Source organism: Dasypus novemcinctus, chromosome 15 (genome assembly GCF_030445035.2).
Source record: "Dasypus novemcinctus isolate mDasNov1 chromosome 15, mDasNov1.1.hap2, whole genome shotgun sequence".
Taxonomy (NCBI): domain Eukaryota; kingdom Metazoa; phylum Chordata; class Mammalia; order Cingulata; family Dasypodidae; genus Dasypus; species Dasypus novemcinctus.
The window spans coordinates 60,140,625-60,160,113 of NC_080687.1; the positions used below are offsets into that span (position 1 = coordinate 60,140,625).

Below are 19,489 nucleotides of genomic sequence, written 5' to 3' on the forward strand. Positions count from 1 at the left end.
GACTCCCCTATGCGGGGACACCCCTGCGTGGCAGGGCACTCCTTGCGCGCATCAGCACTGCGCATGGGCCAGCTCCACACGGGTCAAGGAGGCCCGGGGTTTGAACCGTGTACCTCGCATGTGGTAGACGGACGCCCTAACCACTGGGTCAAAGTCCGTTTCCCCTTTCAGGCTGTTGATCAGCCATTATTAATGATCATTGTTTTCCATGAAGTCCACCCCAAAGTTGTCACCATACTTCTGAATTCTTCCATCCTAGGACATATCATATAGCTTTGTAATTGTCTGCATGATTATTTTTTTAATGGACTAAGAGTTGCCAAAGGCAAAACATTTAGTTTTCATCCTTATATTCTCTGAACCTAAAATAGAAAGTGACATATTTGTTGAATGAATATTTTTTACTGAAATGGGAGTCCTAATAAGAGGAACATTGAAAGGAAAAGAAGTAGGACGAATCACCATCTGGAAAAAGATTGAGCAGCATTTCTCAATATTCCAGAAAGGATTTATTTTGCCTATAGAGGTATATAGGGATTTTTTTAAATTGTAAAGATGTTGATTAAATATATTCCCTTTTCTTGTATCTCTGTTCTTAGTTATTTCACAAATTCCTGGTTTCTGCTTTGCTCTCAAGAGACATGGTGTAACTTCCTTGGACACTTTTTGAGGTTAAGGCCTGAGTGAACATCTATAGCTGTGCTTAACTGGGTGGAAAATTCTGGTGGGGCCTTGAGATCTTGAGAGGTGGTGGTTCTAGCTCTGCCACTTTCAGAGACAGAACTTGAATAACTCTTATTATTGTTTGAGTTCAACCCAAGAGTAATGACTTCACCAAGATTACTTTGCTTTTCCCAAGAGGGGCGTTTTGCTTCACCACAGATCTGCTACTCAGCTCCTGCTCAGGGGAAGCCAAAGTGAACACAACAAACTGATGTATAAACAGATTGTGGGAAATACTGGTTCTTTTAGTCAACCACTAGATGGGAAAGCCCAGAGTTCCTTAGCCATGACCAACCACTCTTGTTAAAGTGTTAAGGGGTTAAGGTAACCTGCTGTCCTAATTTGCCTGGGACTTAGCAATTTCCCTGGGACTGGCAGTTTTGCCTTTGTGGGCCTTTTCCTCCTCATGCACATTACACACACAAATTAAAAGTTATATTTTATGCCCTGATCAAGATGGCAGAATGAGATTCTCTATCCCCCTGTAGAAGTTCTGAATAACCAGCAAGAACTGCAGAAGCACCATTCTTTTTTATTTTCATCATTCTTGAATCTCCAGAAAAGTTAAATGAATGCAGTCACAGGGTGAATACCAAGTCAAGAGAAAGTCTTCTCTTTCCAGAAAGAGGGATTCATCTGCCCCTTGAGATCTAAGCTTCCTGTCAAGCAGAAGCAGAGTAGGCATCACCTCCCCAAATCCTCAAGACTGAGGAATGAACTAACTTTAGGGGGGATGCAACTATGGACTAAAGTAGACCTAATATTATCCCAGTAATGGAAGAACATGTAGCATTGATATAAAGGCAGTGGTAACCAGAGGTTCTGAGGGGAAAAAGAGGGAAGAATAGGTATAACATGGGGCATTTGGGGGATATCAGAATTGTTCTGTATGATATTGCAATAATGGATACAGGTCATCATAAATTTTACTGATGCTAAGTTGGTATCAAAGCAAAGAAGTTTGTTATAAATTTAGGATATTAAATGTACCTCCCATTGTAACTTCAAAGAAAATAATCAGGCTTATAGAGACAGAATGAGAGTACAGATTGCAAGGGTCAGGGTACAGGGAAAATGGGGAGTTAATGTGTAATGGGTTTGGAAAGATGAGAAGTTTTAGTAATGAAAGGTGGTGAGGGTACCACACGACTGTGAATGTAATTAATCTCATTGAATGGTATGTTTTGGAGTGTTTGAGATGGGAAAGTTTATGTTTTATATATGTTCCCACAATTTAAAAAAAGAGGAGAAAGAGCAACTTAAGTGACAATGAAAATTAAAAGCAATACATGATCCTGGAAGAGTATTAGCAAGGGAGGAGAAAAAGATCAAAAGGACATTAGTGGGCCATATTTAAATAATGGAAAAATAAAGGTTAAATTTCTTGAACATGGTAACTGCATGTAAGGTGGCTATATACATGAATATCCTTGTACTTAGGAAATGTGCATGGCAGTATTAAGCATTCAAGAAGCATGATGTAAACAACCTACATTCAAGTGGTTCAGAAAATGGATTGACAGAGAGACAGATATACAGATATATGGATAAATAGAATGATACAGCAAATGTGGCAAAATGTTAAAATTTGTGGATCTGGGTATTAGGGGGCTGGGAGTAGGGTTATGTTGGAGTTCTCTCTAAGTGGTTTGTATTATTTTTGTACTGTCCTGTCAGTTTGAAAGTTTTTTTCTTAAGGTAAAAAAATTATATTTTATGAATTTGTTACATAAAAATGAATGTAATTCAGGCTGGATTCATTATTGTATATTCACTATTATTATTATATTCATCATTTTTCTTCTGATGTTAAAAGGAAGCAAAATTAGAAAACTGTATTGGCCACTGAAACAATCAGGGGCAGACACTGAGTCTACTTTGTCTAATGAGTAAGTCAGCACTGGGTGTCAATAGATGTGGGAATTTCAGTTTTAAATCCAGAGCAGTCCTGGGCAGATAAGGATGGTTGGTGATTCCAGGTGGGCTCTTACTTCTTTTGCAGGGTGCATTCAGTCAGTACATGGATCACTGGGAAAGGTATTGGGTCTCAAGGCAGAAGCGGCAAGTTCTAAGCCCAGCTTTACCACATTCAAATTCTGTAATCAATAAAACTCTTTCCAACTTGCCTAGAATATAAAGCAAAGTATTTTTTTACATATGGGTATTTCTTGTACTGTTAGTAAAAATATATCAACAATTTCATCCTTGTAAATAACTGTTAACGATATTCTTTTTGTAGAATGGACTAGAAATCACAGGCCATCTGAAATGGTAGTGTTAAAAAAAAAGTAGCAAAATCTCATTTTTATATAATTCTTTAAAGGAATTATTTATTTCAGAGACTGAGGTCATCTGAGTTTCAAACATACTCAACAACCAAATGACAACACTTCAGTAGCCTAAATCTAGTCAATTGGATTTATTTCACAGTGCCATCCTTCAGTTTCATTCCTATTAAGTTTTTAACTTCCATAAGAAAGATGAAACTCTAATCTGGATTCCTCCTAAAGCTGTTTCCAGAATGTATGCTTGCAAAGACAGACACCAGTGGCTAAATTTTAAATATGGAAAATTACAGGAAGAGATATATGAAAACTGCTGGGAAATATAAAAAATCATTTACCTTCAAAGTATTGAATGCATAATCCAAAACCTCTCACATGAAATCATAGTGTCAAAATCTATATAAGGATAGAGGGAAAAATGCCTTTCCAACCACTGGCCCATCTTTCATTTCCTTTTCGTGGTCAAACACCAGAGAGGGCTCATTTTACCCACTTCCTAAAGCCCTCTGTCCAAACATCTTCTTTAGGCTAAGGGGGAAATCACTCTCCTAAATTTCTGAATCCCCAAATCAGTACACTCTCTTAGTTTTCTTTGGATGCATTTGAAACTATCTGACATCCCCTATTTCTTAAATTTGTCTTCTTTCAGCTCCTCCTCATCTCCCTATGGTCTTTCTCAATTTCCTTTAGAATAGTACTTTTTAATTATGGCACTTGTCCTGGGAGTATTTAGGTTCATTAAGTAACTTCTCCTCTAGCACAATCCAAGCCCTAACTCCTGTTCCAAAGAATTTCTTGGGCCCCTCCCAGCTAACCCAAGATGTTACAAATTGCCTTGTGGTTTAACTAATGGTACCTTTACCACTTCCTGCTAACTTTGCTAAAGACAGACTGTGTGAGCAAAGAAATTGGAATGGGGTGGAGCATGAAGAAAAGGAATAGGAAAAATTAAAGAAAAAAAGAAAGAAAAAAAGAAAAGACATGGAGCAAGCAGTAGAGTAAGAATACAGGGGATGAGAGAAGAAAGGAGAAAAAGGCAAGAAAAAGAATTTAATGCTGATCACTGATATTTGGGATGTGTGATAATTGTAGCTAATATTAACTGAGCTTAGATTTTATATGTATTATTTAATTTAAGCCAGAGTCCAAGCAAAAAAGGGTCAACAAATGGAAAATTAGTGGACCAGATTCCATGATGGACTTCAACCAAGAAAGAAAGACTGAACTTTCTGAACATTTTGCCAAAGTATCATGAGATCTACATAGAGTGAACATTGCATATTTTGTTCCAAAATCCTCCGGTCAATTTTCAAACTTCTAATAAATGGATGTAAATTAATATCTTTATTTGAAAAGACCGAATGTGAATAGTTACTTAGAGCAAATCTCTATAGTAATACAAAGCATAAGAAAACAAAACAGAATATGGAAATAAATACTGCAAAAACTACCTAAATAAAGGTATATGTGCATGCCTTGGTAGAATTCACCTTTGTGAGTGAAAATGTTCTGAGACTTTTATAGGCCCCAAATCATGCCATATCTACTAATGCTTATTTCCCAGAAATCACTAGAAACAAGGAAAACCCCTAGAAAGTGCAAAAGGGTAATTGTTATAAAACTATTTTCAACAGAGAAAAAAGAAGTGCCCAAAAATTATGAACCAATAAACAGAAGCATTATCTTCAGGAAGATAAATAGAACAAACCCTCAAACAACTAATTTTCACCTGAAAAGACATGAAATTTATTATTCAAAGAGAAAACTAACAGGGCTTCATGAAATGAAAACGTTAAATCAGTTTAAATTAACTTTTAAGTGGATCTACCAGACACAAATAACTTAGCCTGAAAATGCAGTGTAGAAGGAAATCCAAAAATTATCAGGTTGGTAAAGACTCATTTACCCTGCTAATTGATCATTTCTTTAGTCACATGACCTTAACAATGGGGAACTGGGTTCAGGATACAGAATAAATAAGATCTTGCAACTACCCAGATGTCTGCATGCTACCAATTTTCTGAGTCTCATAATCCCCCATGATTAAAGTTCATTTCTGCTTGTTATGGTTTTCAGCATGCAACTGTCACTGCCCGTATTTCCACCACCTATGTTTTTCTGCAGAATGATGACATCAAGTTTTAGCATGAATAAAGTCCTGCACACTGGGACTTTTTTCATTTTACGAAATACACTGGTCTAATATTCAGTAATGAAAATGCTGTCCAAAAACAATTATCTGTCACTTGAATACACCATGGGCTCTCTCCAGTTCTATCTGAAAAAACTATTGAATGAGTGAAGACCAAAATTTTAACCTCTAACTATGAGCCAAACACCATGTTAGTTACCTTAAATACTTTATCATACGCTATATTCATAAGAACTCTGTCATATGGTAATTCTTATTCTAATTTTACACAGCATTTATTAGCCTTTCTCGTATATTAGTAATGCATGTTCATTATAGAAACTTTGGAAATACAAGAATGAAAAAAATCGAACACCCTTTTTCTTATTAGATTCTACTGATATGCATTGTGCAATGCCATTTAAAACATTTTCCATACCATGGACTTCTTTATCTCTATAATAAAATTCTCCTGTTATTTCTAATAACACCATACAAAAATATTTTCCCAAATTTCTGATTATATTTTTTTAGGATGGATCCTTACAAGGGAAATTATTTGCCAAGGAGTGTAATTTCTAAGAAGTTCTTGATCCCCATTTTCAAATATATTTTCATTGATCTTATACCAATTTATATTCCAGCAATAGCATATGTGTTCATACATATGCCAGTACTTAGAATGATCATTCATCTCATTAATAATTTAATAGCTGACAGTGGAATAATTTTGCTATAATTTACATATTTTTCATATTTTATTGGTTATTTAATTACCTCTTTTATAAATTGTTTATTGATTTTTATTGTTTGTTTTTTCATTAGTGTATTGTGTTTTTCATATTGTTTCCTTATTTTCTTTATATATCACTTACATTCATCCTTACTTTCCCAGTTTTTAATTTACCTTTTAATTCCCCTTTTTTCTGGAGCAGCAGCTTTCAATTTTTTATTCCCTATCTTTCTTATTATGCTTTTTTCTACCCTTTAAAAATCTCTGCACACCATCCATGAAGTTTCTCTCAGATCCTGAAATCTTAACTCTACTCCTTAAATATCTCTTGATTATCTTTCTTTCCATTCCCAATTCCCTAATTCAAACTACACGAATCTCCTGACTGTTTTAACAGCTGTTTTCCCAATATCTAGATTCATTCTCTTCTAACCCATTCTCCTCCTCTGCACCAACACAGTCACATCTTGGTCTGTTTCTGACAGCGTAATACCCAAACTGTCATCAAGGCTCTAGGGCCCAGACTCTCCATCCTCACTTCTCCCCAAACCACACTCCTTCCTCTAACTCTGGTCTCAGACATAGAGAAACATTCCAGTTCCTTAATGGATCCATCCTCTTTATCACCTTTAAGTCATTGCCTATTCTATGCCCTATACCAGAACATTCTTCTGTTTGGGTTTCCCACTATCCTTCCCTCTCTTTTTAGAAAAAACTTCTATTCATCCTTCAGGCCACACATTAGGTGGTATATTCTCCTGGTAGCATCTGTGACAGCATTACAACCAGTCCTTCACCTCCCCGGGCTGAGTTAGGGACCCTTCTAGTTGCTCAAATAGCAAAGAATATTTCTCCATAGCAACATTTTCCATACAGAGTGTCTGTTTGTCTGACGTTACTCTTCCCCTACCCCATCACCGCACGCACGCATAAACACACACGCATTGTAAATCTTGAGGGCAGTGACCAACCCCATCTTCTCCACAGTTGTTTTTCCAGAATTTAACACAGTATCTGACATATACTCTAGTTCTAGAGGAATATTTGTTGAATAAAGTTGAGTTTAATTAATAGTTACACATGCTTTGTTTTAATTTAAAAATATTATGTTGTTACATGGAAACTCTAATCTGTATGGATTTACTATAGTAATGATGGAATGAGTCCTTTGTTGCATATTAAATTCTTATATATTCTAGGATGTGTTTCATGGCTCTATATTTTGGTGTCAAAATCTGTCTTCAGTTTCTTGTAACAGAAAAGAAAACATTTTAATTACTGTCTTCTAAACATACATTTTATTATCTAGCATTAATTCACTATTTAAAAATCCCATCAGTTATGCTATTCATTTCTTTAAGAAGAACTTTAGGGTTATATCCTCAGGGGGAGCCAATGTGGCTCAAGCAGTTGGATGTCTACTTCCCACATGGGGTACCCTGGGTTTGGTTCCCAGTGCCTCCTAAACAACAAAAAACAGACGACAAGCAATACCAACTCAGCGGGGCTGACGTGGCTCAGTGGTTGAGTGCCAGCTTCCCATATATAAGGTCCCAGGTTCAATCCCCGGCCTCCGGTAACTCAAAAAAATAAATTAAATTAAATTAAATTAAATTCTCAGGTTCCAAAATAATTATCCTATTGAAATTTTTGGCTGGATTACATGGAATCTTTAAATCATTTGGGAAGAGCTGCAATTATATTTAATCTGTGCATCCAGAAAAAGTACTCAAAGGAGCTTTTGCTCAAGAAAGCTTTTATGACTTAAAATAAAATTTGGTGGTTTTTTTTAAACCTGGGTCAGCATTTTTCTTGTGGCAGTTTCCCCTAGATGTTTACATTTCTTTGTGTTATTGTGAAAAAATGGCCATATGCTATGTACTTCACATAATGTCATAATATTTGTTATTTAATATTTTTAAAATATGTAATTATATAGGTATGCATATATAATTTAACAAGACTCCTATATTTTCTTTTAATCTTCTGGTCCATGATGTGAAATAGGTATTCTCACACAGTGTAAAGAGACCTGAGGCTCACAAATGTTAAGAAACCTGCCCTTGGTCAAAAATGAGATCATCCTTTTCCTCTTCCAGGCATGGTTCCCAGAGGCATTCAAAATAGTCCAGCATTCGACATACCTGTTGTAGTCTATTCTACAATCTGTTTTTAATAAAACTAGGTTGCCTGCATCCATCTGAATGGAATTGTTCACCTTTATACCAAGAAGCTTAGGGAAGCACCAAAATCTGCATTGGCATCTGCCCAGGCCTACTCTGAGGGGTTATGCTGTGAGACCTAAACTTCTTATGAGGTTATCTACAACAAAACAACAAAACAAAATGTCAGCAGAGCCTGTGGTGGTTCCATGTGTGCCAAGTGTGTCTGTGACAGGATCAAGCATGCTTTCCTGACTGAGGAGCAGAAAATCATTGGGAAAGTGTGGAAAGCACAAGCACAGACTCAGGAAGCTACATTTTTTAAAAATGAAGCTTTTTGAATATTGAAAATCAACAGTCTTGTTTAAAAAAAAAAAGTGGGGTCATGATACAAATCCATATCTACCTGCCCTGCACTTTTTTCTAAATGAATGCTTTTCACACTTGTACACACAGTATCTCTAATGACAGAAGGGAACATGCTAGAGAGGGGTGGAGAGAGGCCAGGGTTGTGGTGGCACTTTTCTTCAAAATCTTTTAACTAAAATTAGCTCTCTGTACAGATGTCCATGTTTATCCACACTTTTGTGAATTTCTGGAATACCAACCCAGGGTGTGTGTATACCAGTAGGTATCAGATAAAGGAGACTTAATGACATTTTTGAACTAGGGAAACCTGGGTCTAGAGACATGGAATAAATTATTTAGATTCTTAGAGTTCTCCAGTACACAATCATAAAAAGTATCCAGAACTACTGGCTGTCATGTCTAGAAGTAAGCCAGTTGTTTAATGGCTATTAAATTGCACTATTCCAATTGATGATGACAATAAAAGGATGATTCATAGCCTAAAAAAAGTTTAGCAATTAACATAAAATGCAAGTCCAAGAAATGTAGCTGTCATTTGCTTCCAAATTCTAATGTCACATGGATTTGTACAATGGTGGACTGGAAACTCTTAAGGAACAGAGTTGACAAAGACTTGATTAAAAAGCAAACTCTGAACAACTGCAGACAGGTGCACAGCAATTAGTAAGTGAAACTCTTATTCCAATGTCCTCAGCATGAGAAAACAGAAAATGATTAACAAATGACCTGGCAGCAGGAAAACAACAGAAAAGAAACTGCGTGGGACCAGCAGATGTCCCTTGACTGCTCGACCAAGGATTTCATCACTTCCCTCTTAAGGAATGCTTGAAGTCAATACCCGGATCACATGGGGTATTATCAGATAAATAATGTTTGTTTTAAATAAACTTCTCAGTGAAGTATCTGGAGTTCATTTCCCCGCATGAATTCAGTCATTCAAAACATATACTCTTGTTCTCTTTACAGAGTCCCCAGGAAAAAAGAATCTCTCAGGTATTGGTCAGGAAGGCAGCATTGAGGGGAGGGATGTTCCCACTGGCAGCACCACACCCTACACCCACATGCTAGATTCCCTTCTTCCCAAGGCCAACTGCTCCTGAGAGTAAAACCCCATGGATATAAATAACAAGACTGGCTCCACAAGCCACAAATTAAAAATGCGTCCCATTATGTGGTAACTATACCACATACACACTGTGGTAACATTTGCAAGCCTTCCTAAGGAACTTCACATTTCAATAACCATTCATGGTATTTTAATGGAGCTGGAATGTAGCTCATTTATTGTTATGAGGTGTTTTGCATAGAAGAAATTAAATTTGAAAAATCATTGAGAAAATTCAGTAAGACAAAAGTCAGGTCTTCCGGCTCCTTTTCTGATTCTGTTACTCTGATCCTGGCAAGTTGCTTAAGACTTCTGGGCTTTGTCTTCCTATCTATAAAATTCAAAATCGTCTGCTACATTTCAGTTCAAAAATTGTAAATTAGATCTAAGATTTACATGAAACTAAAATTTCAACAAAAATCACAGCCTGTTTATCTGCATCATCTGTATATCCTGACACTTAGGATGTCCAGAAGTTTTACAAAAATTTTTACTGATATCTTATCTCAGGTCTCTTAAATTGATGTTTCTGATACTTAAAATGCTAGAGTATGGCACATATGAGAAAGACCATACCAGTATTATAAACTGCATTAAAAACATAACAACTCCAAGGTGGGGAAACACACCCCCTGATGCTACCTTTATATACCGTAGATCTCATTTAATGAAAAGTAAAATTGGGAAACGGACTTGGCCCAGTGGTTACAGCATCCGTCTACCACATGCGAGGTACGCAGTTCAAACCCCAGGCCTCCTTGACCCGTGTGGAGCTGGCCCATGCGCAGTGCTGATGCGCGCAAGGAGTGCCCTGCCACGCAGGGGTGTCACCCTCGTAGGGGAGCCCCACGCGCAAGGAGTGCGCCCGTAAGGAGAAGCCGCCCAGCGCGAAAGAAAGTGCAGCCTGCCCAGGAATGGCATCGCCCACACTTCCCGTGCCGCTGATGACAACAGAAGCGGACAAAGAAACAAGATGCAGCAAATAGACACAGAGAACAGACAACTGGGGGGGGGGGGGGGGGGAAATTAAATAAATAAATAAATATTTTTTTTTAAAATTTAAAAAAATTTAAAAAAAAGAAAAGTAAAATTATAGTCCACAAATGTTACGCTTTGGCAATTATAATAAATATTTAAGAAGTGGATTACAAAATTCTTCAGTAAGCCATTGCAGTTTGGGCACTGTCACATCCAGCCTCTGAAATTGCGATGAATTAGTTGGCAATAGGAAACAAGGAAAGCTATTGCCGACTAATTCATTCTAGAATTTAAGGCAGAGCCAGGAACACTGCAGGGCTGCCCCGCTGGATGACATGGAGCTGCTGGTTGCAGACTTTGAGTGACCGCCTCCTGCATTTGATTCTCACAGCCCCGTGTCAAAAATGGAAGTGGAGGGGGAAAAAAAGCATAAGTCAGACAGGTCAGCTTAGCAATTAATTGTAAAAGAAAACCTGGTTATAATAACTTCTTTATTTTTATCCAAGGGCTTCCAAAACTAGTTTTTCCAGACTAAGAAATGAAGAGAACTTGAAAATTGCCCTCATATTAGTTAATCGCTTCTTATATTAGAACTCTAGAAAAGACATAAAGAAGTTGGAAAAACACAAATGCATGCCCATGGGGAAGGACACACCCTCAGACAGCTATCCTGTCATTACTTCTTGGTACATCCATGAAAGAAATGGTGATTTTCCTCATTTGGGGGCATAGGGTGAAAGGGCAACTGTTTGGCATCTCTCACAAATCAGTGACATGCAATGTTTTTAGCAATCAAGGAAAAACAAATATGACTTGTTATTGCAAAACAGTATAGATGAATAAATAATTTCACTGAAACAATCATCTGTGAAAACAGTGGTCCTTTTAAAAAAAAGTTTTCATATTCACTTGAAAAAACAGAGCAGTAGATGATGGTCCCTTGCCTTAGAGAATTTACTACCTTCTGCGTGACAGGATTCACCAGCTGATAACTTCCACACAGAAATTCAAAGAGCCTCTCATCGCTGAGAGACTGTGAATGTGCAAGACCAAGAAGTAGAAAGCAGTATGATCTAAAAGCACAAAAAGGGAGAGCAGAGCTGTTGATGAATAGAACAGCTTTTTTGGAGGCTAAGTTTAACTAGAAAAAAAGACAAAGATATATAGTAAATTCTAATTCTAATCATTTGGAAAAGAAACAGGGAGGCTATGTAAGTAAAGTAGATGTATTTACATTTGCAAATATAAATTCAACTTACCTCTCTTGAGCAGAAAAGCAGGACTTTGGGGGCAAGCAGCCTGCAATGCTTCCCCCGGTGGATCCAGCTGAAACTAATGTGTAACTGGAGTTGACTTAGTGTAGTTTCAATCTCTACCTGACTATTAATGAACTGTTCAGAGGCTTCTCTCTCAGCGGCTGAGTCACTCAGGGAGGAGGTGGGTGGTATGAAACAGGGTGGCACCTTGTACAAATACCAGTTCAATCCAAATAGTCTCACTCACAGACCTACTGACTTTGTTGAGTCCTTCATAAAATTTACAGTCTTGATATGTCAAAAAAAGATGTGCCTCTGTTATCAGCCTTTCAACTGCTATCAACACACAAGCAACTATATTCTGACAAGGTGCCACAGTACCCAATCTATTGTGGATTCGAAAAAAAAAACTCAAGGAAGAAGAATCTCTATCTACTCATAGTACCTTGAAGGCTGGGGCACACACACACAGGAAGTTCACCGCTTGAAAGAACCAAGTTCCTTTAGGAAAGAAAAGTCCCTGGTAGGCTGGAATTAGGAAATGTCATGAAGTAGAACCTGTTACACAAAGTTTACACAAGGAATATTTTTAATAAGAGGAAAATTACCCTGAGAATTAAAAATTCTGATCCTTATAGTATGTCACCGTACATAGAAATGTGAAGAGGATTCTTGATACTTCTGTCATATCCGAGGGCAGCAGTAGACGCCAATGTCAAGCCCATTTCCCCTGAGAGGAAGGGACAATGCACAAGAGTCACCCAAGATGGAGATTCCTAATATAGGTTCTGAAACGCAACTTCCATGATAGTCAGGAAGGCTCTAAAGAAGCTTAGAAAATTTAGAACATCGCTGAGAGAAGCCAGACCATTAGAATTTCCAGGGTCATCATTATTCATCTGTTACTTCAACAATTAACTAGTAAGACGGCTCCAGGAAGTACAGTCTAGCTGAGCTATGTGCGCATAAATGGTTATGATGAAGAAGTAGAAACATTCAGAGTGGAAGGCCCAGGCAACTGCAGTCATTAAGAACTGGGAGATCACATTCTTTATCCTGGGCTAAAGAGTTTGAAAATCTGAAGTGGAAAATGTTTACAAGTACAGCATGTACACACTTCTTTTTAGCTCTTCTATGGAGTTATGTATGCAAAAAAATTTTTTTAATGTTTCAGTGGTTCTACCATGAGGTTGGATGTTAATATTACAAATAAGAAAGTTGAAAAAACAATTATGCGTCTCAGATGAGCTCAAAAAATAACTTATAAGATATATATTCAGCATTAGAATTTAGCCACCATGAAGGGCTAAAGCAGATTAAGAGCCACCTTGTAAGGACAAGTAGTAACTTATATTAGAGAACATTTAAAGGTACATTTTATCCTTTATAAAACATTAAATCAGAAAAATAAGGTTTCACCTAGTAATGAAGTAAAAGCTGCATTAAATACATTTAAGGCATTTGAGCTTCCCAGCAATTATTTCTGCCTGTCACAGAGAGTTTCTCTTGCATCTTAAACTAGTACGTCTTTACCAGAAAGCCCCAATAGTGTCTTTTCATTTAGCACCAAATCCCTGATAAAGGGCTAATTCTAAACACCTGGATATATTCAGACCTCTTCATGCTAACCAGACACTCAATAAAAAGACTGCCTAGAATTAAGAACCTCAAAGTCTGAAGCAGTAGAATCAAGAATGTATCAGGGTGTGGAGGTGGCCTTAGAGGTTTGGCCTCGGTTTCACCCAGGACTTGAACTGGAAAGCCTTGAACATGCTTAGAATAACTTTGGCTTCACCACGCCTATTTCACTGTGAGTTCTTGATCTCTTTAGAATATCAGCTTTTTGTCTGGAATGGCAAATGAGCTTTATCTCAGGTGGCAATTCCAACTGATCGATGGTAGCTGCGAGGAGGTGTATGATGAGGTTTAGTAAAGCAACTTGGGACTCACCAGGAGAGATAGACACGGTTCATTAGCAACATTATCACACGTTTCCAAAGGGGGAATGTTTGCTCACCCTATCTCATAAAATAGAGACATTGCTTTGTATACACATGTTGCATCCAGTGGAGCAATCAGCCAAAATGAGCACTTACTGCTACATAATAAGGAAAATAGCAAACACTCATATAGCACTTTCCATGTGCCAGGCTTTGTTCACGGCACTTTTCATACACTGACTAATTTAATAATTGTTATTAAATGACTGTCACCTCCACATCACCAATAGACTCCAAGGCTGATATTGAAAATGCAATGACTACTAATAAGATAAGTCAACATTTTCAAAGCTTTCTGATCTATTATGCTGGGACTTTGAGGGTTTGAAAGATAGAAGGCTCCCATTTTCCTTCAAGATGGAGAAAATAAATTTTATATGAATGTTCAAACAAAAGATACATAAGTTTCTCTTTGATGAGAGTGGACAGAAGCCAGAATCAATGGATTACCCCCTGTGCTTCAGGTGCCAGTGCATTGCTAATAGCCCTCAAAGCACCAGCGTGATGTGGGTAGATGGAGAGCTCAGTGGAGAGCCTGCGGAAGCCCTGGGTTCTCTTACATTTCTGTAAAGACTCCCTGTTCACTGTGGGCAAATCACTTGACCTTGCGCTTGTGACCTTCTTGGTACAGTGAGACTGATGATGCTACTATGACTAGCTCTTTACCAGCTGGACGGGTCACGATGAGGATATCAGCATTTTGTTTTGTTTTTGATTTATTGTAGTAACACTTACAAAACATAAAATTTTCCTTTTTAACCATTTTAGATGTGCTGTTCAGTAGCACTAATTACATTCCCAATGTTGTGCTACCATTACCATCACATCTATTACCACAACTTCTCTGTCACCGCAAACAGAAACTACCAATTAAAAAACAACTCCCCATATACCCATCTCCCTCATATCCCCTGGAAACCTCTAATCCACTGTGTGTCTCTATGAATTTGCTTATTCTAGCTGTTTCATAATAAGTAGAACCATATGCCATTTCTCCTTACATTTCTTATTTACTTCACTCAGCATGATGTTTTCCAGGTTCATCCATGCTCTAACATGTATCAGAACTGCATTCCTTTTTACTGCTGAATAACATTCCACTGTATGTATACACCATATTTTGCTGATCTATTCATCTGTTGTTGGACGTTTTTTGTTGTTGCCTTCTTTTGGCTATTATAAACAACACTACTGTGACCATAGGTGGGCAAATATCTGTTTGAGTTCTTATTTTCGATTCTTTTCAGTATATACCCAAGAGTGGAATTGCCAGGTCATATGGTGATTCTGTTTTTAACTTTTTGAAGAACTACCATACTGAGAATATCAGGTTTTTAACCAGGCTTCCAAGCCTGTGTTCTACAGTTAGCGTCAAGAGGAGGTAGGCGGGCTCAGTCCTTCATTCCAACCAGGGAGCTATCTTTGCTCAAGGAAACAAGCAACAATTAGGTATGATTGATGATATGATTATAAAAATAACAATAGCAACAGCAAGAACAACAATAGTTTAAATATGTGACAATCACTGCAAAGTTCTTTACGTGCATCATTTCATTTGATCCTCACAGAAACCCCAGCTAATGGGAACTATATATGCACATACTACAGATGAGAAAACAAAAACCCAAGATCACATGCTAGAAATTAGATGTGACCAGAATTCCAATCTGGGGACTCTGACCATAGAGTCCACATTCTGAACTGTGAAGCTCCATCATCTCTCCAAAATTCCAGAATGGAGCATGGGCATAACCAAAAGATGATAGCTAGACTGAAGTGTGAGTAAATGGCAGGCCTGAATGCCTTCTAAGAGTTGACAAAAGAATATAATAGCTCTTAGCAGGAAATGTATGTATGCATGTATGTATGTATTTATCTTTCACATAGTATCAAAAATAATATACCAGGGAAGTGGACTTGACTCAACGGATAGAGCGTCTGCCTACCACATGGGAGGTCCTCGGTTCAAACCCAAGACCTCCTTGACCCGTGTGGAGCTGCCCCACTCACAGTGCTGATGTGCACAAGTAGTACCCTGCCACGCAGGGGTGTCCCCTGTGTAAGAGAGCCCCATGTGCAAGGAGTGTGCCCCGTAAAAAGAGCCGCCCAGCACGAAAGAAAGTCCAGCCTGCCCAGGAATGGCGCCACACATACGGAGAGCTGATGCAGCAAGATGACACAACAAAAAGAGACACATATTCTCAGGCTGCTGACAAGAATAGAAGCGGACACAGAAGAACACACAGTGAATGGACACAGAGAGCAGACAACTGTGGGGGGGGGCGGGTGTGGGTAGGGAAGGGGAGAGAAAAAAAAAAATAATAATATGCCATAGGCCATATTAGTCAAATTACAGGATCAAGGACTAGAGAATAGCCAGGAATAACTTCAGAATCTAGCGTTCTTTAATGATAGCACAAATCTAGCTCATCTGTTTTATCTTTTAAATAAATTATTTATACAATGTTTTGAACCAGTAATATATGTATGTTGTTCAGAAATTCAAAAAGTATAAAAAAGTACTACAGTAAAAAGTCTTCCTCTTCCTCCAAACTTCCTTCTTCAATGGAAAATTACTATTATTAGTTTCTTCTGGGTCCTTCTAATGACTTTTATGCAAATGTAAGCTATAGATATTTCCTACAATTTTTACGTAAGTCCTTGCATATTACACTGATCTGAATCTCACTTTTTTCCTTAAATATATCCTGAAGATTTTTTCATGTTTGTGTTTTTCCACAGCTGCTTGGTATTCCATTGTTTCCCTAACCTATGTCATCAATCCACTATTGATGGACATTTATGTTTTTCTGAACTACTGCTAACAAACTGCTCCAGTGAATACCACTGTACATAAATCAATTGGCAACATGTATAAATATGTAAGATAAATTCTTAGCTATGTGATTGCTGGTTCCAAGGGTTTATACATTTTAGCTTGATAGATAAGCATTGCCAAATTGTCTTCTGTAATTAATTTACCCATTTATCCCTCTTATTCTCATTTATATCTTCTTTCAATCATTTGTTTATTTAGCAGACATTAAGTACTTACTATGCTCCTAGTATTGTTTCAAGCCCAAGGGACAGGAAAGTCAATGAGAGCCAAGAATGCACAATTTGTTTGGGAAGACAGGCATTGGATTAAAAAGGTATAATTCCCCATGAAAAAGTAACAGCAATTTTCAAGGTCAGGCATCACATAGTGGAGAGAATGGAGAACTCTACAGGGACCTGAGATGTGATGCTGAGGCCAAGTTTTGAAGTTTCAATGGATGATTATTAGATGCTCAGGAGGGAGAAGAGTTAGCCATCCCCACTGCCATCCAAGATCTCCTTCTTAATGTCTTCTAAATGTCTGTTTAACAGTGAATCAAGTTCATGGTTTGACAATCTGAAGCATGGCACTTACACTGCTGGTCCCACTAATGAGAGAAGGAGGAACAGAGATACAACTGGGAAAGCAGGACATGCAACCAGCTTTCCTTGACAAGCTGTCCTTGGAAACTGAAGAAAGACAACATGGCAGTTAGACTTCCAAATTCTAGGACAAGGTGCTACATCACACGGGAAGATGAAACGTTAAAAAGAAAAATGAAGGATTCCTCCAATTTTCCTGGACATCTAACTCTGAGTCAGTTCCTCTAAGCAATGGTTCCCCAGAGGATGTGATTTTATTAATAATCCCCTCCTCCCACCCCAGGGACATTTGGCCACATCTGGAGACATTTTTGACCATCACAGTTGAGAAGGGTGCCACGGGCATCTGGTGGGTAGAGGCCAGAGGTGCTGCTAAACACCCTACAAGGTACAAGACAGCCCCCACAACAAAGAATTGTTCAGACCAAAATGTCAGTAGTTCCTAGATTGAGAAACTCTGTCCAAAAATTTTGCTATTTTCCTCCCTTCATTTCTGGCCCCATCAAAACCAGCAATTTTGCAGCCCCAGAAAGACAAGCTCCTCTGGGAGTTATAGGCTCACATTCTCCTAATCTTATTGTCTTCTGTAGGCAAACATGACCTGTGCTACAAATTACCCTCCTGACCACAAGATGAAATAGCTAATTCCACAGAGATTGGGAGGAAGAATTATTTTTCTAAAGTCCACTGAAAAGCTTAGAATAATAAGCCCATTCTTCATCATTAAAATCTTACCTTTAAACCTAGATTGCGGGCTCGTTATTTTGTGATCATCATTTCTTATTTTCCTTAGTTCACAATTGATTATTTTACATCACATCAGTCTCTCCACTGTCAAATATTTAATGGTATTACATCATCAACCCCTTGAGATCATAGACCAGGCCTTCATATTTGTCTTTATTCTTAACACCTAGCACAGTTTTTGACTCATAGCAGCACTCAGTGATTGTTGAATGAAAGAATAAATGAACATAAATACTAAATGTGCATAAACCTAGTTGATCTGCTGTGCAAATCAGATTTTCTTATCAGGTTTTTCTAGCCTTGTTTGGAAAACTATAATATTAGTTCTTCACCTCACCTGTTCACTCAGAGTGAACAAACCCTAGGTTAACACTCCCTGTTCTCTTAGAACAAGGGATGATTTCTCTGTATAGAGAGCTCAAACAGTGATTATCATTGCCCATGGTGGAAACCTCGGTCCTCATTGCCTCCCCCTCACCATCATACCCCCATCCCACTACTCTAAGGTATATCCCATTAATCGACCCCTGAACCATCATTGTCAACTCTAGCCCTTAATTCAATCTAACCCTCCCCTTCCACTTGAGTCCCACTGTCCCTGCCTTAGATGATGCCCTCATCATCTTGAGGGAATACTACTTCCATCACACACTTTCTGGTCTCCTCCCTATTAAAATCCATTACAAGCTTCAGTTAGGATCTTTTAGGTTGTAAGGATCAGAGATAAATTCCAGAAAACTTAGGAATTGGGAGCGAACAACAGTGGCAGTTAAGTAGAAAATACTGACAGAACCCAAAATGATAGTACTTAGGAACCTATAGTTTATTACAGGAAAAATGATACAATATAGAAAGATCATTAAACTATAGATAAACCTCAGAGCCAAAATTGGTTTCACAATAAGGAGTCCAAGAGACCACATTTGCGCTCCTTCTGGAAGTATATCAGCAGGATCCACTTTCTCTTTCAGAACAAGAATCACTGTTGTAGAAACAGAACATCTAAGAACCAGGGAAACATAAATGGAATTTCAGTTGGGATTTCTTATACCCTGCTGGTCACTTAGATGTATTCCTGCCATGTAATCAATCCTTTTGGGGTCTCAAGACCAAGTGCAAATCACCGTTGTCCTTGTTATAAATAAAAAATATTGTCAGGATGGTACAAACAGTCCTGAAAGGCTTAAAGTTATAAAGCAACACTATTTATCAGTATGTATTGGGCCAGTATAAGGCAGGGTAATTTCCTTTATTAATAGAACAACTCGGGCTAATTCCAGACCTGCTGGAATTAACCCTCAAAGCACAGGGGGTTTAGTATAAAGATTTATGGGACTGTAAGGAAGATAAGATACAGTCTCAGCAGCCTTTCCTAGAAATGAATATTATTCTCCAATCTGGGGACCCAGTAGCAACTCTGTGAGTTTTCCTTGCTTATAACTCAGTTCCCCTATCTCTGATTATCTATATGCTTCTTCTATCTACTTCTTGCTACCAATTTGTGATTATCTCTGTATGTTACAAGTTCAAATCCCTTGAGAAAACATCTGATTGCGTCATTGAGCCACTTTCTTACAGTG

The 19,489-nt window shown here is 38.0% G+C and overlaps 1 protein-coding gene across 12 annotated transcripts in view; it reads right to left on the minus strand.

Moving 5' to 3' along the window:
* The window catches only part of SCEL (sciellin), a 110,356-nt gene extending 98,143 nt beyond the window's left edge, over positions 1-12,213 (minus strand). For 5 of the 12 annotated variants that reach the window (XM_058276517.2, XM_058276518.2, XM_058276526.2 and 2 more), the window contains exon 1: positions 11,746-12,213. The gene's annotated coding sequence lies outside the window, so the exon portion shown is untranslated. The remainder of the gene's footprint in view (positions 1-11,745) is intronic. The other 7 variants (XM_058276524.2, XM_058276523.2, XM_058276525.2 and 4 more) reach the window with 2 other exon arrangements.
* Between the last annotated feature and the right edge of the window lie 7,276 nt (positions 12,214-19,489).